We start from the raw sequence: 23,761 nt of genomic DNA, 5'->3' as shown, positions 1-23,761 counted from the left end.
GGTCCCAGCTACTCGGGAGGCTGAGGCAGGAGAATGGTGTGAACCTGGGAGGCAGAGCTTGCAGTGAGCCAAGATTGCGCCACTGCACTCCAGCCTGGGTGACAGAGCAAGACTCCATCTCAAAAAAAAAAAAAAAGAAAATAAGAATGGTGTATTACAATGAGATACCACTTCATGTCCACTAGGATGGCTGAGTCAAAAAGTCAAATAACAAAGGTTGGTGAGTGTATTAGTCCGTTTTCACACTGCTATAAAGATACAACCCGAGGCTAGGCACAGTGGCTCATGCCTGTAATCCCAGCACTTTGAGAGGCTGAGGTGGACAGATCACTTGAGGTCAGGAGTTCGAGACCAGCCTGGCCAACGTGGTGAAACCCCCATCTCTACTAAAAATACAAAAATTAGCTGGGCATGGTGGTGCTCACCTTTAGTCTCAGCTATTTGGGAGGCTGAGGCAGGAGAATTGCTTGAACCCAGGAGGCAGAGGTTGCAGTGAGCCAAGATCACCCCACTGCACTCCAGCCTGGGTGACAGAGTGAGACTCTGTCTCAAAAAAACAAACAAACAAACAAAAAAAAAACAAAAAAAAACTACCTGAGACTGGATAATTTATAAAGGAAAGAGGTTGTTTAATTGACTCACAGTTCCACATGGCTGGGGAGCCCTCAGGAAACTTACAATCATGGCAGAAGGAGAAGCAAGCATCTTCTTCACGAGGTGGCAGGAGAGAGAGAGTGTGCAGGGGAAACCACCACTTTTAAAACCATCAGATCTGGTGAGAACTCACTCCCTAACATGAGAACAGCATGGGGGAACCATCCCTATGGTCCAGTCACCTCCCATTAGGTCCCTCTCTCGACATGTGGGGATTATAATTTGAGATGAGATTTGGGTGGGGACACAGAGCCAAGCCATATCATTGAGGATGTGGAAAAATAGGAAACTTCTTGTACTGCTGATGAGAATGTAAACAGGGGTGCAGCTGCTTTGGAAAACAATCGGATGGTTCCTCAAATGATTAAACATAAAGTTACCATATGGCTCAGCTACTCAACTCCTAAGCAGATACCCAAGAGAAAAGACATAAGTCCACATAAAAACTTGTACACAAATTTTTTTTTTTTTTTTGAGATGGAGTTTCACCTCACCCAGTTGGAGTACAGTGGCACAATCTTGGCTCACTACAACCTCCGCCTCCCGGGGTCAAGCCATTCTCCTGCCTTAGCCTCCCAAGTAGCTGGGATTACAGGCATGCACCACCAGACCCAGCTAATTTTTGTATTTTTAGTAGAGACGGGGTTTCACCATGTTGGTCAGGCTGGTCTGGAACTCCTGACCTCGTGATCCGCCCGACTTGGCCTCCCAAAGTGCTGGGATTACAGGTGTGAGCCACCGCGCCCGGCCAGAATAGGCTAATCTATAGAAACAGAAGATTAATAGTTGCTCCAGGCTTGGAGTGGTGGGAAAATGTGGAGGGAAAAAGGCATGATAGCTATTATAAAAGTTACTGGGTTTCTTTGTGAAGTGGTGAAAATGATCTAAAATTAACTGTGGTGTGGGTGCATATATCTGTAAATACACTAAAGACACCATTGCATTGTATATCCTAAATTGATGAATTACATGGTTTGTGAATTATATCTCAATAAAACTGGTATTTTTTGTTTGTTTGTTTTTGTTTTTGTTTTGAGATGGAGTCTCGCTCTGTCACTCAGGCTAGAGTTCGGTGGCACAATCTCAGCTCACTGCAGCCTCCACCTCCTGGGTTCAAGTGATCCTCCTTCCTCAGCTTCCTGACTAGCTGGGATTACAGGCGCCCGCCACCGCGTCTGGCTAATTTTTGTATTTTTAGTAGAGACGGGGTTTCACCATGTTGGCCAAGCTGGTCTTGAACTCCTGACCTCAAGTGATCCACCTGCCTGGGCCTCCCAGTGTGCTGGGATTACAGGCATGAGCCAGCCACCGTCCCCGGCCAAAGCTGCTTTTTAAAAAAGAATGGCATGGTGACATGGTTTGGCTGTGTCCCCACCCAAATCTCATCTTGAATTGTAGCTCCCATAATTCCCACGTGTTGTAGGTGGGACCCGATGGGAGCTAATTGAATCATGGGAGCGGTTTCCCCCATACTGTTCTTGTGGTAGTGAATACGTCTCACGACATCTGATGGTTTTATAAGGGTTTCTCCTTTTGCTTGGCTCTCATTCTCTCTTGCCTTCCCCTATGTAAACTGGGCCTTCTGCCTTCTGCCTTCTGCTTTCCGCCTTCCGCCTTCTGCCTTCTGCCTTCTGCCTTCCGCCTTCCGCCTTCCGCCATGATTGTGAGGCCTCCCTAGCCATGTGGAACTGTGAGTCCGTTAAACCTCTTTTCCTTTATAAATTACCCAGTCTCAGGTATTTTTTTTTTATTAGCAGTGTGGAAGGGACTAATAACACATGGTTAATAGTGTCAAATGGCCAGAGAAATCAAATAGGAAAAGAACGGGGAAGTGAGAGGTGAAGAAGGAGAGAAAGTTAGATGATGTTTTCAGGAAGTTTGGCTGTGAAAGAAGGGCCAGGCATGTGTTTAAGGTAGATGTAGTATCAATAATTATTTTTAAAATAGAAGATAACAGAATATGTCTAAAGGCCTCAGTAGAGAGGGAGAACTTAGAGAGAACAGAAGAGGGAGAATTATTGCTAGATGGGTCCCTGAGATGGTGGCAGTAGGGAAAATTCAGGGCACAGGTGAAAGGTGTAACCTGTGACAGCATGGGGAGCACCTCTTCTGGTGATGTGCTAATGGCTGGAGAAAGGCAGGCAGGTATGGAAACAAATAGGTTTGCAGTTTGGGTCATAAAAAGTTGGGGAAGTCCTCTGATGGTGAATGTTCTTGCTGGAAATTAGATCTGGCCCCTTGAGGGAGTGAGGAGAAATGTGGTAGACTCTGAGGATTGAGACGGGGAGAAAGTTTGAAATGACTGTTTTTGAGATTGAAGGGAGTAGGTTTCAGTGTTGCAGGAAAGACTGTAGTTGGACCAACCTTATCGGATTCTCACTCAGAAGATCCAAAAAAGTTTAATTCATTAGTATATCTCCAATATAAACAGGAGAATGGCCAGGCATGGTGGCTCACACCTGTATTCCCATTACTTTTGGAGGTCGAGGCAGGAAGATAACCTGAGGTCAGGAGTTCGAGATCAGCCTGGCCAACATGGCAAAATCTCATCTCTACCAAAAATACAAAAATTAGCTGGGTATGGTGGAATGTGCCTGTAATTCCAGCTAGTAGGGAGGCTGAGGCAGGAGAATCGCTTGAACTCGGGAGGTGGAGGTTGCAGTGAGCCGAGATTGCGCCACTGCACTCCAGCCTGGGCAAAAGAGCAAGACTCTGTCTCAAAATAAATAAGTGAATTTAAATAAATAAACAAACAGGAGAATGATGGATACCAGGAATAGGGCAGACTATTGGAGACACCTAGGAAAAAGTACCATCGGTTTGGAGACCTGGATTCTAATTCCAAATAAACCATTTATTCATTGTGTGAGCCTGAGCAATCAACTCACCTCTTTGTATTTCAGTATTTTTTTTTCATTGCAATTATATTTTTCTTTTCTTTTCTTTTTTTTTTTTTTGAGACAGAGTCTCGCTCTGTCACCCAGGCTGGAATGCAGTGGTGCAATCTCAGCTCACCACAACCTCCACCTTCTGGGTTCAAGCAATTCTCCTGCCTCAGCCTCCCGAGTAGCTGGGATTACAGGCGCACGCCACCACACCCAGATAATTTTTGTATTTTTGTAGAGACGGGGTTTCACCATGTTGGCCAGGCTGGTCTTGAACTCCTGACCACAGGTGATCCACCCACCTCAGCCTCTCAAAGTGCTGGGATTACAGGTGTGAGCCACTGCGCCTGGCCGCAATTATATTTTTCAAACTTTTATTTTGGCATAATTTTAAATTTATAGAAAAGTTGCAAAGATAGTGCAGAGGAATTTTCATATATCCATACAATGGAATACTACACAGCAATGAAAGTGAATAAACTAGTATTATATGTGTCAATATGAATAAATCTCACAAACATAATGTTGAGCAAAGTTGCAAAAGGATACATATAGTATGATTTAATTTATACGAATATATAAATACATGGAAAGGATAAATATTTTTATTTTGTCTCTATAAGTATATGAGAATAATAAATACAAAATTTGGCATATGGCCGGGTGTGGTGGCTCACGCCTGTAATCCCAGCACTTTGCGGGGCCGAGGCGAGGGGATCATGAGGCTAAGAGTTTGAGACCAGCCTGACCAATATGGTGAAACCCTGTCCCTATTAAAAATACAAAAATTAGCTGGGCGTGGTGACAGGCGCCTGTAGTCTCAGCTACTCCGGAGGCTGAGGCAGGAGAATTGCTTGAACCCAGGAGGCGGAGCTTGCAGTGAGCCGAGATCGTACCACTGCACTCCAGCCTGGGTGACAGAGCAAGACACTGTCTAAAAAAAAAAAAAAGAAATTAGGCATAGTGGGGCTTTCTGGAGGAAGGAAGGGGGATGGAATGGTGTATTCCTCTGTTCTTGCATTGCTATAAAGAACTACCTGAGACTGGGTAATTATAAAGAAAAGAGGTTTCATTGACTCACAGTTTTGCAGGCTATATAGGACAAAAGGCTGAAGAGGCCTCAGGAAACTTAAAATCATGGCAGAAGGTGAAGGGGAAGCAGACATGTCTTACATAGCTGGAGAAGGAGGAAGGGCGGGGGGAAGTGCCAAACACTTAAACTATCAGGTCTCATGAGAACTTACTATCATGAGAACAGCAAGGGGAGATCTGCCCCCATGATCCAATCATATACCACCAGGCCTCTCCTCCAACATTGGGGATTACAATTCAACACGAGATTTGGGCAGGGACACAGAGCCAAATCATATCAAATGGGAAGGGCATACAGAAGCTTGCAGCTGATGGGCATTGTTTTATTTAAGTCAGGTGGAGCATACCCAGGTGTTTCTGACATTAATTACAATCTATAAATAAATAAAATGTGGATTCATTATTTATAGTTTTTTGTTGGTTTTTTTGAGACAGAGTCTCACTCTGTCGCCCAGGCTGGAGTGCAGTGGCACGATCTCGGCTCACTGCAAGCTCTGCCTCCCAGGTTCATACCATTCTCCTGCCTGAGCTTCCCGAGTAGCTGGGATTACAGTCGCCCACCACCACGCCCGGCTAATTTTTTTGTATTTTTAGTAGAGATGGGGGTTCACCGTGTTAGCCAGGATGGTCTCGATCTCCTGACCTCATGATCTGCCCACCTTGGCCTCCCAAAGCGCTGGGATTACAGGCAGGCGTCACCACGCCCGGCCCCCATTATTTATGTGTTGAAAGCCTCAAAATTGTTTGTCTTTTCATCTGATAATTCTTCTTGAAAGAGCTTTTCCTAAGGAAACAAAAATATACACACATTTCTATCAATCTACCCTTGAATCAAATAAAAAAAAATATATATATGTATATACACACAAATATTTGTAGTTAGTGATGGTTGTGGTGGCTTTATTTATAATAGTGAAAAAAATTACAGACAACCTAAAAGTTCAACTTTACGGGCTTAGTTAAATGTTTATGTTCTATTCACATGATAAATAGACGAATACTATAACATAGCCACTAAAAATTTTGTGTTTGGGGGAATATTTGGTGGCATGGGAAAGTGCTGACACTTAGTGTAGGTTTTTTTTTTCTTTTTTTTTTGAGACCGAGTCTGGCTCTGTCGCCCAAGCTGGAGTGCAGTGGCGCGATCTCGGCTCACTGCAACCTCCACCTCCCGGGTTCAAGCGATTCTCCTGTCTCGCCCTCCCGAGTAGCTGGGACTACAGGCGTGTGCCACCACACCCGGCTGATTTTTTTTTGTTTTTAGTAGAGACGGGGTTTCACCATGTCAGCCAGGATGGTCTTGATCTCCTGACCTCATGATCCGCCCGCCTCGGCCTCCTAAAGTGCTGGGATTACAGGCGTGAGCCACCACACTTGGCTACTGTAGGTTTTTTCAAGGATGTATGTACTATATGATTTTTTTTTTTTTTGAGATGGGGTCTCACTCTGTTGCCCAAGCTCGGCTCATTGCAACTTCCACCTCCAAGGCAAAAGCAATCCTCTCACCTCAGCCTCCTGAGGAGCTGGGACTATAGGGGCATGCCACCACACCTGGCTAATCTTTTTTGTAGAGATGGGGTTTCACCATGTTGCCCTGGCTGGTCTCAAACTCCTGGCCTCAAGGGATTCAACCGCCTCTGCCTCCCAAAGTGCTGGGATTACAGGCGCGAGCCACCACACCCGTTCATTATTTCATTTAAAAATGAAGATGGGGCCGGGCGAGGTGGCTCATACCTGTAATCCCAGCAATCTGGGAGGCTGAGGCAGGCAGATCACGTCAGGAGTTCAAGACCAGCCAGGCCAGCATGGTGAAACCCCATCTCTACTGAAAAAACAAAAAATTAGCCGGGCATGGTGACACACACCTGTAGTCCCAGCTACTCAGGAGGCTGAGGCAAGAGAATTGCTTGAACCCAGCAGGCAGAGGTTGCAGTGAGCCAAAATCCCGCCACTGCACTCCATCCTGGGTGACAGAGTGAGACTCTGTCTCAAAAAAAAAAAAAATGAAGATGATATATGGACATGGGGAATGGACACATGGTATACTGTGGTATATTCCTACAAAATAATGCAAAAATGATACAATATGAATGTGAATACAATGCAAAGCAGAAATTAAAATCAATAAATTTGGTCTGTAATCTCAGCACTTTGGGCGGCCAAGTTGGGTCGATCACTTGAGGCCAGGAGTTTGAGACCAGCCTGGCCAACATGGCAAAACTTCACCTCTACTAAAAATACAAAAATTAGCCGGATGTGGTGTTGCGTGACCGTAATCCCAGAGACTCAGGAGGCACAAGAATCACTTGAACCTGGGAAGTTGCAGTGAGCGAGAGTGTGCCACTGAAAGAAAAAAGAGGAAAAAAGAGAAAGAAATGAATTTGCCCTCAAGTATCAGCTTGCTAGAGCTCAAAGCTATAAGTTGAACAAAAAGTGCTACAAAATGATACATTCCACATAAAGCCATTTATGTAAAAATTAAAAACATACAATTAGCACCATATCTTTATTGTAGATACGCAAAACACTTAGTACCTAGCACATAATAAGTGTGTGTGGCATTCTGTGTTTTCCAAGATGGCCATGGTAGGATTTTTCATCCTACATCATCTTCTTACAATGGGACATTTATATTTCTCTCATCAAGAAATGGGGGCCGTCATTTTTGGACCAGACAAAAAAAAAAAAGGAAAGAAAAGAAAGAAAGAAAGAAATGAGGAGAAGGGAGTTTGAATCTGGGTCTGAACCTATGATTATGGTGGAAATTATGCCATGTGACTTCCAAAGTTAGGTCATAAAAGGCAATACAACTTCCACCTACTCCTCTTGGAATATTCCCTCCTAGAATCTAGCTACCATGCTGTGAAAAAGCCCATGCCACATGAAGGGCCTACATGTGGGTATTCTAGCTGATAGCCACAGATGAGGTCTTAGCCAACAGCCAGCATCACCCACCAGGTCCATGAATGAAGAAGCCTTCAAGGTGACTCCAACCCCTGCCGCCATCTGAATGCAAACTTATGAGACAACTGCCTAGCTGAGCCCAGCCAACTCAGAGAATTGTGAGAGATAATAATACAATTAATTGTTGTTATTTTAAGTCAATAAGTTTTGGAGTGATTTGTAATTCAGCAGTAAAGTGATATTGTGCTCTCTAAGTTTTTGTTCAAATAAATAAATAAAATAGTGAAAGTATAAAAACAAAGACAGGAAGTAGGCCTGCCAATCTCATGAAAGTAAATGCATCTGGGAAGAGAGGGGAAAGTTTAAGACCAGAGAGGACTTAATATGTTGTGTTGTTTTTTTTTTTTCCTTTTTTTTTTTTTTTTTGAGACAGGGTCTTACTCTGTTACTGGATCTCAGCTCACTGCAACCTCCACCTCCCAGGCCCAAGCTGTCCTCCCACCTCAGCCTCCCTAGTAGCTGGGACCACAGATGAGCACCACCATATCTGGCTAATTTTTGTATTTTTTGTAGAGATGGGGTTTCACCATGTTCCCCCAGCTGGTCTTGAACTCCTGGGCTCAAGCAATCCTCACACCTTGGCCTCCCAAAATGCTGGGATTAAAGGTGTGAGCCATCACACTCAGCCCTAACTCATCTCTGATGCAAGAATGTTAACAACATACCGCCTCCTGGAATGGAAGGGAGGAATATGAAGGCTCCAGAGAGAAAAGATACTCCTTAGCACCTCTCTAAACAGAGGGCCAAGCCAGAGTATCACACACCCCTTACACAGGGCATGACTTCTTGTTGTTGTGTGTTTGTTTGTTTGTTTGTTTGTTTGAGTCAGGGTCTTGTTCTGTCATCCAGGCTGGAGTGCAGTGGCATGATGATAGCTCACTGTAAACTTGAACTCCTGGGCTCAAGCAATCCTCCCACCTCAGCCTCCTGAGTAGCTAGGACTAAAGATGCGTGCATAGCACCCAGCTAATTTTAAAAATTTTTTGTAGAGACAGGATCTCATTATGCTGCCCAGGCTGGTCTCGAATTCCTGGCCTCAAATGATCCTTCTGCCTCTGGCCACCCAGAGCGCTGGAATTACAGGCTGAGCCACCAGGCCCAGCCATGGGCATGCTTTTGTATGGCATAAGATCTGGAAGAAAATGAGTCTTATATGGAATTGAATTAAGGAGACTAGAAGGACAGAAGGAACAGAAATCAGTTCTCTGTCAGAGGAGCTACTATTTGCAGGTGAAAACTCTGGTTGCTGTGTGTCTTCACACTTTGAAGTAGAACAGTTAAGAACAGAACAGCATAATTCTGCTGCCTGAAAACATGTACGAGGACGGTGCTACTTGGAGAAGATGGCATAGTGCTGAAAGAACTCCCCACAACAGCACCTCTCACACTCTCTCGGAGAAGGATCAGCTTCTTAAATTTCCAATCCAGCATGAACCAAGACTTCTGCCAAATGAAATGAAAATAAAGTACTAGAAAAAGAATCATATACTTAGCTTGCTGTAAATCTACCTAGATATTAAGTTACTCTCAATTTCTGTGTTATATTGTCATGGACAGGTAGCAAACCATTTGCAGACTGGTACTAGCCAGTGGATCCCACCTTGACTAGCACTGTCCTATGCAGCTGTCTTAGGAAGGCAAACTTCATATTGTCCAACTTTACTTAAATAGATCTTTTGTTAAGTGACCACTATAAAAAGGTGGGGCTGGGTGCGGTGGCTCAGACTTGTAATCCCAGCACTATGAGAGGCCAAGGCGGCTGGGTCACATAAGGTCAGGAGTTCGAGACCAACCTGGCCAACATGGCGAAACCCTGTCTCTACTAAAAATACAAAAATTAGCCAGGCATGGTGGCGCATGCCTGTAATCCCAGCTACTCAAGAGGCTGAGGCAGGAGAATCGCTTGAACTCCGGAGGCAGAGGTTGCAGAGAGTTGAGATCGTGCCACTGCACTCCAGTCTGGGCAACAGAGAGTGAGATTCTGTCAAAAAACAAACAAACAAAAAAAACCCCTAATAAATTAAATTAAAAAAAAAAACAAAACAGGTGCGAATTCCTGATGACATTCTTTATTATTAAAAGAAAATCTAGAGCCAGGCACGGTGGCTCACGTCTGTAATTCCAGCACTTTGGGAGGCCAAGTTGGGCAGATCATGAGGTCAAGACATCAAGACCATCCTGGCCAACATGGTTAAACCCCATCTCTACTAAAAATGCAAAAATTAGCTGGGTGTGGTGGCGCTCGCCTGTAGTCCCAGCTACTCGGGAGGCTGAGGCAAGAGAATCGCTTGAACCCGGGAGACAGAAGTTGCAGTGAGCCAAGATTGCGCCACTGCACTCCAGCCTGGCGACAGAGTGAGACTCTGTCTCAAAAAAAAAAAAAAAGGAAAATCTATTCTACTTCTATGGCTTATTTATTTATTTATTTATTTATTTATTTATTTACTTTTGGGCTGCAGTGGCACAATTTCGGCTCACTACAACCTCCGTCTCCCGGGTTCGAGTGATTCTCCTGCCTCAGCCTCCCAAGTTGCTAGAATTACAGTCACACGCCACCACACCCGGCTAATTTTTTTGTATTTTTAGTAGGGACAGGGTTTCACCATGTTGGCCAGGATGTTCTTGAACTCCTGACCTCAGGTGATCCACCCGCCTCGGCCTCCCAAAGTGTTGGGATTACAGGCATGAGTCACTGCACCCAGCCAATGGTTTATTTTGCATTGCTGCATCATAAAAAAAAGAAGTTGGCTCAAGGTAAATATATTTTAAATGGTTTTGTTAGAAGAAATTAGGACACGCTTGCCTTTTGTAAAACTCCATCTCAAGTCTTAAATGTAGCGTTAAGACGGATTGTCCCAAGTCTCAGGAGGCAAGCTACTTTTCCTATCTGGTAATTTTTATTAATTTTAATTGATCCTCCAGTTAAAGTGGGAGGGAAAGGAAAGAAGTCTACATAGTTAATGTAGTGCATGGGTTGTCAGAACTGATGAGCATATAAATTCACTGCTCTTGAGACATCTGGCATCTGGCTAACATTGAGCCAGGTGCACCTGTTTCCCAAGACAGAACTCCACGGACAATGCATCTATTCAGGCTGGCAAGAACAGGAATGAGTTTCACATAAGAACATGCATTTGGGGCTTAATGAGGCACACAGGATTATTATTTATAACACAGTCAACATATGCAATTTATGAAGTGATTAAATCTTGTCCCAGAAGAGCTCACATGGATCCAAGCCATGATGACCCAATTATTTAGGAGGTTTTTTTTTTTGTCTTTTCTGTTATAATTTACTCTCCTGTGACCAAAAAGGGATTTGAATAACTCTGAGATAAAATTCAAGGCCATAATGGCCTTTGTTTTCCCTCAAATTAAATGGCCGCAAAAAATAAAAACTCAGCTTAAAAAAAAACAAGCTTAAAAATAACCTCACCCTAAGTCCCCAGATGGGACCATACAGATTTTGGTCTTTGGGTTGTCATCTTTAGTATTTTCCAATCCTTCCTTTCCTCAGGACCTCATATTTTATAGTTGTTATGCTTCTGAAAGTATTTTCAGTAACTGCACGAGATCCTTCCAAACCCTTTGAGGTGGGCAACGTAGTTATTATATCTACTTTTTGTGGTGATAATGAAGACACTGGACTTGGGCACCCCACCAGTCTAAATGAGACATGAACTAGTTAGAAGTGATGGCAGCAGCGAACCCTTCATAAAGCCACAGCAGATCCCGCAGTGAAAACTGGCCCTGGCCATTTGTGAGAGGAGGAAATGGATGGTCAGGAAAGCTATGCCTGCGGTCACATGGTCAATATTTTCTGCTTCAAGGTAGTAGGACTGTCAGGCTGCCTGACTTCCAATCTGAAACCCCTCCACCCATTATACTTTCCACCACCACTTAATTTTTTCTCTCTTTTTTTTGAGATGGAGTCTCACTCTATCACCCAGGCTGGAGTGCAGTGGTGTGGTCTTGGTTCACTGCAATCTCCGCCTCCCGGGTTCAAGTGATTCTCCCACCTTAGCCTCCCAAGTAGCTGGGATTATTACCGGTGCCCACCAACACACCCAGCTAATTTTTGTATTTTTAGTAGAGACGGGGTTTCAACCATGTTGGCCAGGCTGGTCTTGAACTCCTGACTTAGGGTGACCTGCCTGCCCTGGACTCCCAAAGTGCTGGGATTACAGTTTTGAGCCACTGTATCCAGCCCCTACCACTTTAAAATGAACGATAGAACTCCAGAATGAGTAGTGCGGATGGTATATGTGTCCCTCATATCACTACACCAGAAAGAAAGGGAGGAAAAAAATAAGGAAGGAAGAAAGAAGAAGGGAATGAAGTAAAGAAGGAAGGGAGAGAGGGAGGAAGGAAGGGAGGGAGGAAGGAAGGAACTATTGGACCCCTGTTACCAGCTGAACTGAGCACCTCTATGAGAACTGGAAATTTAGCTTCATTTTGATTAACTCTTCTCTTTCTCTTTCTCTTTCTCTTTCTCCTCTTTCTTTCTTTCTTGCTTGCTTGCTTGCTTTCTTGCTTTCTTCTTCTTTTTTTTTTTTGACAGGCTGTCACCCATGCTGGAGTGGAGTGAAGTTATATATAATAACTCTGCATTTTTGTTTTGTTTTGTTTTGGTTTGACTTGGTTTTGAGATAGGGTCTCACTCTGTCACCCAGAAGGCTGGATGCTTCGTTCACTGAAGCCTTGATCTCCTGAGCTCAAGCCATCCTCTTGCCTCAGCCTCCTGAGTAGTTGAGACTACAGGCACGGGCCACCACACCCAGCTGTTATTTTATTTTATTTTATCTTATTTTATTTTCGAGACGGAGTTTCTCTCTTGTTGCCCAGGCTGGAGTGCAATGGCGTGATCTCAGCTCACTGTAACCTCCACCTCCTGGGTTCAAGCGATTCTCCTGCCTCAGCCTCCCAAGTAGCTGGGATTACAGGCATGTGCCACTACGCCCGGCTAGTTTTGTATTTTTAGTAGAGACGGGGTTTCTCCCTGTTGGCCTGGTTGGTATCGAACTCCCAACCTCAGGTGATCCGCCCACCTCAGCCTCCCAAAGTGCTGGGATTACAGGCATGAGCTACCATGCCTGGCCTATTTTTTTATTTTTTATTTTTAGTAGAGGCAAGGTCTCACTATGTTGCCCAGGCTGGTCTTGAACGCTTGAGCTCAAGCAATCCTCCCACTTTGTCCCAAAGTGCTGGGATTACAGCCTTGAGCCACCACACCCAGCTATCATCCTTTTTCAAATACCAGTTCTTTCTGGGTTAATTATACTTGTTTGATATACATTGTTCATTTAATTAGGGCTTCTCAACAGTGGCACCACTAATATTTTGGGCTGAATAATTCTTTCCTGTGGGAGCTGTCCTGTGCATTGTAGGATGTTTCGCAGTATCCTGGCCTCTATTCACAAGATGCTAGTCGCACTCCCTTAGTTGTGACAACCAAAACTGTCTCCAGACATTGCCAAATGTTTCAGACAGTTCTCCAACTGAAAAACACTGTTTTAGTGGGTTTGTTCTAAACATATTTCCAAACTCTATTCAGTTTTTATCCGAAGGTCAAAAGCTACAGCTCAGAACTGGAATTAATATAGAAAGGAAAAGACAAGATTTTTTCATTAAGGGAACACTATAATTTTTTTTTTAAATTTTTCGTAGAGGTGGCGGGGGCATCTCACTATGTTGCTTAGGTTGGTCTCGAACTCCTGGGTTCAAGTGATCCTCCCTCTTTAGCTTCCCAAAGTGCTGGGATTACAGGCAGGGGATTACATGATAGGCCTGGGAACACTACAATTTGATCAAAATTGTCCTTCTTGCCCATGTTCTGGCGACATTTAAATGCAAATAGAATTATTAAATCAGGCAGGCAGCCAAGAGCAAACACCTATCTTTGAACTGTATGATGCATAGACCTAATAATAGGTTCGCATTCTTCTCCTAACTTATGATATATGGAATGCTATTTCTTTTTTTTTTTTGAGTCGGAGTCTGGCTCTGTCGCCCAGGCTGGAGTGCAGTGGCGCAATCTCAGCTCACTGCCAGCTCTGCCTCCCGGGTTCACACCTTTCTCCTGCCTCAGCCTCCCTAGTAGCTGGGACTACAGGTACCTGCCACCACGCCCGGCTAATTTTTTGTATTTTTAGTAGAGACGGGGTTTCACCGTGTTAGCCAGGATGGTCTCGATTTCCTGACCTCGTGATCCACCTGCCTCAGCCTTCCAAAGTGCTGGAATTACAGTCGTGAGCCATCACGCCCAGCTATAGAAGGCTATTTCTTGATATTTTTCTAACATGTTCAATAATTTCTGTTTCTTTTAGATTTATAATATCTTTAATGTTTTCTTAATTATAAAAACTCTACATTATCTTCGGAAATTCACTTGAATTCTTTTTAATTTCCTCATACGAAAGTTATTTTCAAGGTTGGGCGTGGTGGCTCACGCCTGTAATCCCAGCACTTTGGGAGGCCGAGGCAGGTGGATCACCTGAGGTCAGGAGTTCAAGACCAGCCTGGCCAACATGGTGAAATCCCCTTTCTACAAAAATACAAAAAAAAAAAAAAAAATTAGCCGAGCATGATGGTGGGTGCCTGTAATCACAGCTACTTGAGAGGCTGAGCGGGGAGAATCGCTTGAACCTGGGAGGTGGAGTTTGCAGTGAGCAGAGATCACCCCATTGCACTCCAGCCTGGGTGACAGAGTGAGACTCCATTTAAAAAAAAAAAAAAGTTATTTTCAAAGTACTTTGAGATAGCTGAAAAGTCCTCCATTAGTCAAAAATATACCTTTCAGCACTATTCACAATAGCCAAAAGGTGAGCTCAACCTAAATGTCCATCAATAAATGAATGGATAAAGAAAATGTGGTACATATAAATACAGTGGAATATTATTCAACCTTAAGAAGGAATGAAATTTTGATAGATGCCGCAACATGGATGAACCCTGCAGATATTATGCTAAGTGAAGTAAGCCAGTCACAATAGAACAAATATTGTATGATTCCACTTATATGAAGTACCAGATTAGCCAAATTCATAGAAACTAAAGTAGAATGGTGATTACCAGGGCCTAGAGGGAGGAGGGAATGAGGAGTTATATTTTTTGTTGTTGTTGTTGTTTGATACGGAGTCTCGCTCTGTGGCCCAGGCTGGGGTGCAGTGGCTCAATCTCGGCTCACTGCAACCTCCACTTCCCAGGCTCAGGCAATTTTCCTGCCTCAGCCTCCTGAGTAGCTGGGATAACAGGCATCCGCCACCATGCCTAGCTAATTTTTGTATTTTTAGTAGAGATGGAGTTTCACCATGTTGGCCAGGCTGGTCTCAAACTCCTGGCCTCAAGTGATCCTCCCACCTCGGCCTCCCAAAGTGCTGGGATTACAGGCATGAGCCACTGCACCCAGTCTGGGGAGTTATCTTTTAATGGGTATAGAGTTTCTCCTTGGGATGATGGAAAAGTTCTAGCAATGGATAGTAGTGATGGTTTGTACAACAATGGGAATGTGCTTAATGCCACAGAACTGTATACTTACTAGTTAAAATGATAAATTTATGTCATATGTATCTTACAATAAAAAATCAAATCAAACATTCAGCAATATATACTCTACATAAAAACATGCAAACTTAATATTTCATTCACCAAAAGCTGTTTTCTGTGTGATATCCATGGACACACTCACTGTTCCTTGGAATTTTATCTGTTTCCAAATGTCCTGTTGGACTGTGCTATAGTCAATCCAGTGATTTCAGTCATCACTGAAATCCAATTGCTTGGGTAAGTCATTCCCACGGGAACTCACTGAGCTCATTCTGACATTCAGAAGAAATTGGCCCTCTTTATTCTTTTTTTCTGAGTCCCAATCTTGAATTTAGTTAATTAACCTCAAAAATCATTCAAATCATTAGGAGTTGAGAATTAATATTGTTTCTCTCATCGACTGGGAAAGCAAGGTACAAGCAGCACCCCATTTCTTTCCTTTGCACAAAATCTTATTAATAAATGTTTGACACTATGTCTGTGAAACTGATTTGTTCTGTTGGTAACAGAAAAAATTGAGCGTTTCTCTAGTAGAGTGCATTGTGCACAAAATTATTCTCTATACTACTCAAAGTTGCAAAAGAGTTGTCACGCAACTCATGTAGGATGAAGTGCAGTCAATATTTAAATGCATATAAGTCAGGGCATTTGTTGCCTGGTGGCTATAGACAGCGTAGTCACCCTTCTTCTACCATGAACCGCTACACCTAAGTCAGTATCAGTTAACATATATGGATTCATATGCAAGGGAGTTATTTTGAAACTGAGAATGTGGAGAGAAAGTCATTCCCACAGGAACTCACTGAGCTCATTCAGAGAAGGGGAGAAGCTGAAGTTAAGGAACTTCAGAATGGGAGGAGAGCAAAAGGATCCTACCTCCTTCCTTGGACTGGATTTGAGCTCACTTGTGAGGGTTAGAGGCAGATGTTGATGGAATTATTCAAGAGGGACTTTGAGAGACCTGTCAATAACAGAGAAGGAAGAGGAAGAGGCCCCTTTCTCCCACTTCTGTTTGTCTCAGCACTGTTCTTGGACTCTGAGACCTGGAAGCATTAAGGGTTCCCAGAGACCACAGCTTGGGGATAGGGAATCAAAGGGTAGCACCACGAGGCCACAGACAGCAACTGTGGATGAAGAGGATCCAAATCTGGAGAAGATGCAGGTGGGTGGCGGGGGCAGGGGGCGGGTCATGATGGGCACTAGGAAGCTCCCCTTTGGCTATTCCAAATAGTAATGCAGGGTCACTGTGGAGGGAAAGAGGAGAGAATCTCTTATTTTTTAGGTTTTTAACCTTTTATTTTAAAAAATTTTGTAGACAGGATCTCGATATGTTGACCAGGCTGGTTTCAAACTCCTGGCCTCAACTGATCCTCCTGCCTCAGCCTCCCAAAGTATTTGGATTACAGACATGAACCACTGCACCCAGCCTGAGAGTCTCTTTATGAGTACAGCAATTCATAAAAGCCAGTAGATATTGAATTACACACAGATAGATTTATTTAACCCCTATAATAATATCCTGTGAGGGTGGTATTATTATTATTATTATTTCCACTTTACAGATGAGGAAAGTGAGCTTCAGAAAGGTTAAGTAACTTTCCCTAGGCCACATGGCTCCCAAGAAGCAGGGCTGAGATTAGAACCAAAGTATATTTGACCCTAAGACCTACGTTCTTAACTGCTGTGCCTTACTGCTTCCTAATGTAGAAAACAAGGACAGGCCAGGCGCCCTGGCTCACACCTGTAAACCCAGCACTTTAGGAGGTGGAGGCGGAGGCGGGCAGATGACTTGAGGTCAGGAGTTCAAGACCAGCCTGGCCAACATGGTAAAACCCCATCTCTACTGAAAATACAAAAATTAGCCAGGCATAGTGGCATGTGCCTGTAATCCCAGCTACACAGGAGGCTGAGGCAGGAGAATCGTTTGAACCTGGGAGGCTGAGGTTGCAGTGAGCCAAGATTGCACCATTGCACTCCAGCCTGGGTGACAGAGAAAGACTCTATCTCAAAAAAAAAAAAAGAAAAAGGAAAACAAGGACAGGTTTGGAATGTCAGAATTCCAAATGCTTTTAGTTGCTCCATTTTATGCATTAACTATTACTTTATAAAACAGTGCTAAGAAAGCTGCAGGTCTTAAAATATATGCATGGTTTTGTAATTTTCCTACTAAATGCCATAGAAAAAGGCTTGTAGTCTTTCTTTTTTTTGGGGGGAGTCTTGGTCTGTCGCCCAGGCCGGAGTGCAGTGGCATGATCTCGGCTCACTGCAAGCTCCACCTCCCAGGTTCACGCCATTCTCCTGACTCAGCCTCCCGAGTAGCTGGGACTACAGGCGCCCGTCACCAAGCCCGGCTAATTTTTCTTGTATTTTTAGTAGAGACGGGGTTTCACCGTGTTAGCCAGGATGGTCTCAATCTCCTAACCCTGTGATCCGCCCGCCTCGGCCACCTAAAGTGCTGGGATTACAGGCGTGAGCCACCGCGCGTTGCCCAAGACTTGTAGTCTTTTTTTTTTTTTTTTGAGATGGAGTCTCGCTGTCGCCCAGGCTGGAGTGCAGTGGCGCGATCTCGGCTCACTGCAGGCTCCGCCCCCCCGGGGTTCACGCCATTCTCCTGCCTCAGCCTCCCGAGTAGCTGGGACTACAGGCGCCCGCCACCTCGCCCGGCTAATTTTTTGTATTTTTAGTAGAGACGGGGTTTCACCGTGTTAGCCAGGACGGTCTAGATCTCCTGACCTCGTGATCAGCCCGCCTCAGCCTCCCAAAGTGCTGGGATCACAGGCGTGAGCCACCACGACCGGCCGATTTGTAGTCTTTCTTATAAGTTCATACATTCAATATAAGTATGTGACTTTCTTTTGTATCCTACAATAGTACTTAAAAAATGTTCAGGCCGGGCATGGTGGCTCATGCCTGTAATCCCAGCACTTTGGGAGGCCAAGGCGGGTGGATCACGAGGTCAGGAGATCGAGACCATCCTGGCTAACAGGGTGAAACTCCGTCTCTACTAAAAATACAAAAAAAAAAATTAGCCGGGTGTGGTGGCGGGTGATTGTAGTCCCAGCTACTCGGGAGGCTGAGGCAGGAGAATGGCGTGAACCCAGGAGGTGGAGCTTGCAGTGAGCCAAGATGGCGCCACTGCACTCCAGCCTGGGTGACAGAGACAGACCCTGTCTCAAAAAAAAAAAAAAAAGCTCAGCATTAAAGTGGGAACCAACAACTTATCCCACGCCATTTTCAGATAATGTTGTTTAAAAATAAATGCCCTCTAAAGCAGCAGGCCCCAACATTTTGGCACCAGTCACCAGCTTCGTGGAAAGCAATTTTTTCATGGACCAGAATGGGGGTGTGGATTGATTTGGGATAATTCGAGTACATTACATGTATTGTGCACTTTATTTCTACTATTATTAATATTACATTGTAATGCATAATGAAATAATCATACAATTCACCATAATGTAGAATCAGTGGGAGCCTTGAGCTTGTTTTCCTGCAACTAGAGAGTCCCATATGGGGATGATGGGAGACAGTGACAGATCATCAGGCATTAGATTCTCATAAGGAATGTGCAGTCTAGATCCCTTGCATGGACAGTTCAGAATAGGTTTCATGTTCCTAAGAGAATCTGATATCACCACTGATCTGACAGGAGGCAGAGCTCAGGTGGTAATGCGAGTCATGGGAAGAGACTGTAAATACAGATGAAACTTTGCTTGCTCGCCCGCCACTCATCGCCTGCTGTGCGGACCAGTTCCTAACAGGCCACAGATCAGTACCAGTCTATAACCTGAGGGTTGGGGACCCCTGCTCTAAAGTATAATTGTGAAAAAATTATAAAGAGTATTTTCATTCACCTCTCACTTTCTTTATCACCTAGAAGTGTATATAATTCATACACCAATTTGTCTGAAAAGTCTGAATGCAAACTTCTTGAGATGACGGGCCTTATTTTACTCTCCGTTGTATATCTGGAGCCCAGAACTGTGCCTCCAGTAGAGTAGATGCTCAATACACACTTGTTGAAGGAAGAAATGAGTGAGTGAATATATCCAGACTATGTGAAGAAAAGGGGAGGAAGTGTTTTGGACACACAGAATGAATGGAACTAGCAAGCCTATCTGGCCCCTTGGGAGTTATAGTCACTACCTCTGGGTCCTGGCCTGTGCCTTCATGCAAATTCCTGGTCCAAGTGGCCCAGCTAATTGTCATAGCTGCCTTAGGCCCCGGCATCTTGCATTTTGAAGCCTAGCCTATGGAAGAGTTCTCCTTGAGTCAGAAGCTCACTGTGGGGCCAATGAATATGCTCCCCTCTTGACTCCTCACAAAAGTCCTGAATGGAGGACGATGGAGGAGGATGATCAGTTTCAGCTATGAGGGGTTATCAAGTAAGGCAAATACCATGGTCCACATGTCCTCTACTTTACTCATTAAACTGAGGTTCCTGGACCAGCAGCATCAGCATCACTTGGGAGCTTATTAGAAATGCAGACTCTCAGGCCTACCCAAGACCTGTTGAATCAGAATCTGCACCCTAACACAATCCTGGGGTGATTTCTAGGAACATGAAAGTTTGTGAAGCCCTATTATACAATAACACTCTTGCAACATTCCTGCCAGACACCAGGTAGCTTTTTGGTATTAGCTTTTACCTTGGTAGCATATTTTTAGGCTCTTATTTTGCCTCTTTTTTAATTCTTATTTTTATTATTATTTGTTTTTGTTTTGGAGACAGAATCTCACTCTGTCACCCAGGCAGGAGTGCAGAGGCACGATCTCGGCTAACTGCAACCTCCGCTTCCCGGAGTCTTGCTCTGTTGCCCCAGGCTGGAGTGCAGTGGCACAATCTCGGCTCACTGCAACCTCCACCTCCCCAGTTCAAGCGATTCTCCTGCCTCAGCCTCCTGAGTAGCTGGGATTACAGGCGCCTGCCACCATGCCTGGCTAATTTTTGTATTTTTAGTAGAAACGGGATTTCACCATATTGGCCAGGCTAGTCTCGAATTCTTGACCTCAGGTGATCTGCCCGTCTCGGCCTCTCAAAGTGCTGGGATTACAGGCATGAGCCACCACATCCGGCCCATAATTCTCTCTCTCTCTTTTTTTTTTTTTTTTTTTTTGAGACAGAGTTTCATTCTTGTTGCCCAGGCTGGAGTGCAGTGGTGCAATCTCGGCTCACTGCAACCTCCACTCCTGAGTTCAAGCGATTCTCCTGCTTCAGCCTCCCAAGTAGCTGGGATTACAGGCGTCTGCCACCACGCCCAGCTAATCTTTTGTATTTTTAGTAGAGACGGGGTTTCTCCATGTTGGCCAGGCTGGTCTCGAACTCCTAACCTCAGGTGATCCACCTGCCTCGGCCTCCCAAAGTGCTGGAATTACAGGAGTGAGCCACCGTGCCCAGCCTCCATAATTTTTTACTACTATCAATATCCATAAAAATGTCAGCATTTTTATTCAGTGGGGTTTCTCTTCTCCTGGTACAAGTTGAAAATAATAGACAGGGTCTACACTTTCCCTGTCTACTATTTGAGAGACAGGGTCTTGCTCTGTCACCCAGGCTGGAGTGCAGTGGGCAATCACAGCTCACTGTAACCTCAAACTCCTGGCCTCAAGTGATATTCCTGCCTCAGCCTCCCAAAACACTGGGATTACAGGCCTGAGCCACCACACCCAGACCAAATTCTGTGTTTTTTGTTTGGTTGGTTGGTTTTTTTTGAGACAAAGTCTTGCTCTTGTCCCCCAGGCTGGAGTGCAATGGCATAATCTTGGCTCACTGCAACCTCCGCCTCTCTGGTTCAAGCGATTCTCCTGCCTCAGCCTCCCGAGTAGCTGGGATTACAGGCGCCTGCCACCACGCCCAGCTAAGTTTTGTATTTTTAGTAGAGACAGGGTTTCACTATGTTGGCCAGGCTGGTCTCAAACTCCTGACCTCAGGTGATCTGCCCATCTTGGCCTCCCAAAGTGCTAGGATTACAGGCATGAGCCACCGTGCCCGGCCCAAATTCTGTGTTTTAACTGCTGTCTTTGCACTATTTATTTTCAATAATAAGTTAGGGTTTACATCTGCCATTTTGTCTTTGGTTTTCTGTTTGTCTGCTCTGAAAAAATGAATTTTAAGTTCTCCAAGGTATCCTCTTGGCATTGTTCTGCAAGTGTCGGATTAAGAAGGTGGCATTCCAGCTCTCCTCCCTCAGGTAATGGGCTCTCTCTCGTTTCTATAACCTTGATAGAACTGAGGAGTCTAAGAATTGTAAAACAGGTTTTTTCCCATTCCCTTTGAAAATTCCTCCTAGGCAGAGAGGACTGTTACTTCAGCTGACTTTGTTAACCTGATTATCTGTTCACTGGTGCCACAGTGGATGCTGAAATGAAGGAGCCCCACTTCATAATCTTGAGACATTTATTTACATGTCTCTCTCTCCTTCTAGATTGTGAATGATATGTGGACAAGATCTATGCATGATTCATCATTGTATCCCCAGCAGCTACTAGATATTGATGACTTATTTACTAATACTTAGCCCAAAAAGATCAGACATGTTTTTATCTCTTTATTTTTAAGTAATTCAAACTCACAGAAAAGCTACAAGAATTCTACAAAAGCTCTCTAATACCTTTTGCCCAATTCACCAATTGTTCATATTTTGCCACATTAGCTCTATCATTCTCTCTTTCAGGAATCAGTCTTTTTTATTAAATCCTTTGTTCAACTTACTTTCATTTCCATTTAGTACCTTATATTAGTTGTCTTTTCTCTCTGAATTTAGCAATTTTCATACACTAACAAAAGGGAGGAGAGGGAGTAAAAAGGATCAGATGAACTTGTGAACCATTGGCTTTTCATCCATTTAGAACTATGAGATCGGCCAGGCATGATGGCTCATGCCTGTTGTAATCCCAGCACTTTGGGAAGTGGGTGGATTGCTTGAGGCCAGGATTTCGAGATCAGCCTGGGCAACATGGCAAAACTCTGTCTCTACAAAAAGTACAAAAATTAGCCAGGTGTGGTGGCAGGTGCCTGTAGGCCCAGCTACTGGGGAGGCTGAAGTGGGAGGATCGCTTGAACCCAGGAAGTAAAGACTGCAGTGAGCCGTGACCACGGCACTGCACTCCAGCCTGGGTGACAGAGCAAGACCCTGTCTCAAAATTAATAAATAAATACAACTATGAGATTTATTATTGAGACACTAAGAAAGGCATTTAACATGTCTATAAATGTGGTCAAGCTAGAAAAAAAGAGGAGCTACCTTCTAGAATAGGCTATTTTTACCAGCAGAATTACTATAGAAAAGAATTATGTTAAATTTCATAAATAGCTCTTCCTGAGAGCATAATAATAACTCTGCTTCTGCTTTTCAAGAAGTCAGCCAAGAAAGGTTGGGAGAAATCTATTATATTGTCAAAAAGCAATTTTTCATACTAGTCCATGGGACTAACAACATTTAGGAAGAACCTGGCTTGCCATGGAATATAGAGGATGTGGGTGAGTGTTAATGACAGTGGGTGTCATGGCCGGGAGTGGTGACTCAGTCCTGTAATCCCAGCACTTTGGGAGGTCGAGGAAGGCAGATCATTTGAGGTCAAGCGTTCACGACCAGCCTGGCAAACATAGTGAAACCCTGTCTCTACTAAAAATACAAACATTAGCCTGGCATGCTTGTGTGTGCCTGTAATCATAGCTACTTGGGAGGCTGAGGCACAAGAATCACTTGAACCCAAGAAACAGAGGTTGCAGTGAGCTGAGATCCCGCCACTGCACTCCAGCCTGGGTGACAGAGTGAGACTCTGTCTCAAAAAAAAAAAAAAAAAAAAACTGTGGATGTCAAAGGTACATCTTCATATCCCATAGGACACTTGTTTAAATTTTGCCAGGTCAAAGGGAGATTATTCTTATTCTGACTTTAACCCACACTGATTCTAATATATCCAGTTGTGTCATTTTCCTTTAAGGAAGTACAAAGTTTCAATGAAACAGCTGAATTGATAGGAGTTCCAAGAATTGCAACAAATAGAATAAAAAGAACAATGAAATCATTCACAAAAGAGGCCATTCACAGACAGCTTGGTACAACTGTAGTACAAAAAAATAAAGAACAAACTGAAGTGAAAAGTATAGCTCAGGATTCCGATTTTAAAAGTTTTATCCAGCAGTCGTTAGCTCTCCTGGCTAGTGTGATGCCTGTGATGGTGTTTCACTGTTGCAACAGCAAGCACTGTCTTAATTGAGGCTTGGCTCCAGGTGCTGTTTTGGTGTGGGGCCAAGTACTTTTGGGCAGTGTTTTGAACCTCTGAGAGTGAAATTACTCCTGTGGAGTCGGTCCTAATCTGAGTGCAAACAATCTTTTCTGCTAAAAAAGTAGTTCTGAGGCCAGGTGTGGTGGCTCATGCCTATAATCCCAGCACTTTGGGAGGCTGAGGTGGGCGGATCACTTGAGGTCAGGAGTTCGAGACTAGCATGGCCAACAAGGTGAAATGCTGTCTCTACTAAAAATACAAAAAATTAGCTGGGCCTGATGGCATGCACCTGTAGTCCCAGATACTCAGGAGGCTGAGGTGGGAGGATCGCTTGAACCCAGGAGGTGGAGGTTGCAGTAAGCCAAAATTGCGCCACTGTACTCCAGCCT

The 23,761-nt window shown here is 44.2% G+C and overlaps 1 non-coding gene across 1 annotated transcript; it reads left to right on the top strand.

Moving 5' to 3' along the window:
- Positions 1-23,280: 23,280 nt before the first annotated feature.
- On the top strand, positions 23,281-23,477 carry LOC129030960 (small nucleolar RNA SNORA74). The gene has a single exon (XR_008500851.1). It is a non-coding gene; the product is annotated as a small nucleolar RNA SNORA74 (small nucleolar RNA).
- The last annotated feature ends 284 nt before the right edge of the window (positions 23,478-23,761 follow it).

The sequence above is a fragment of the Pongo pygmaeus genome, chromosome 12, assembly GCF_028885625.2.
Source record: "Pongo pygmaeus isolate AG05252 chromosome 12, NHGRI_mPonPyg2-v2.0_pri, whole genome shotgun sequence".
Lineage (NCBI taxonomy): Eukaryota > Metazoa > Chordata > Mammalia > Primates > Hominidae > Pongo > Pongo pygmaeus.
Note: the sequence above shows the minus strand (reverse complement) of the source record. Positions and strands in the feature narration are given on the sequence as shown.